Source organism: Cystoisospora suis (assembly GCF_002600585.1).
Source record: "Cystoisospora suis strain Wien I chromosome Unknown contig_7128, whole genome shotgun sequence".
Lineage (NCBI taxonomy): Eukaryota > Apicomplexa > Conoidasida > Eucoccidiorida > Sarcocystidae > Cystoisospora > Cystoisospora suis.
Window position 1 is genome coordinate 755 of NW_027159914.1, and position 452 is coordinate 1,206.

The window sequence follows — 452 nt, forward strand, 5'->3', positions numbered from 1 at the left end:
ATCATCGCCTTTTTCTCTTCCCGATCTAGGCAAAGAGAAGTCCTATTAAAATGCTTATAAGAAACCCTGTTCTCTTTGTAGGTAAATAAGGCAGAGAAAGATCCTCTCTTTTCGCTTAAGAAAACACACACATCTACCATGATGCTCTATTCTCTTTCGACGACTTCTCTTACTTCAGAAAAGACAAATAAGACAGCTCGCTCTTCTTCGCTGGTTTCCGATCATAGCAGACCGCTCTCTAGTCAAACAATTAGACGTCATGAAGACAAGAAGCTCTGCTATTCTTCGTTTTCTTTTCCTGAAAGAACAATCTCTTCTCTCTTTTCATTCTCAAAGGAGGGAGATCTGTTAGGAAAATGCCACAGAAAGTCTTCTCCCCTACAGAGGAGACCATCCACACCTGTCTCATCCGCTCCAACATCTTTCTTTGCGGAAGTCAAAGAAGAAGAAAA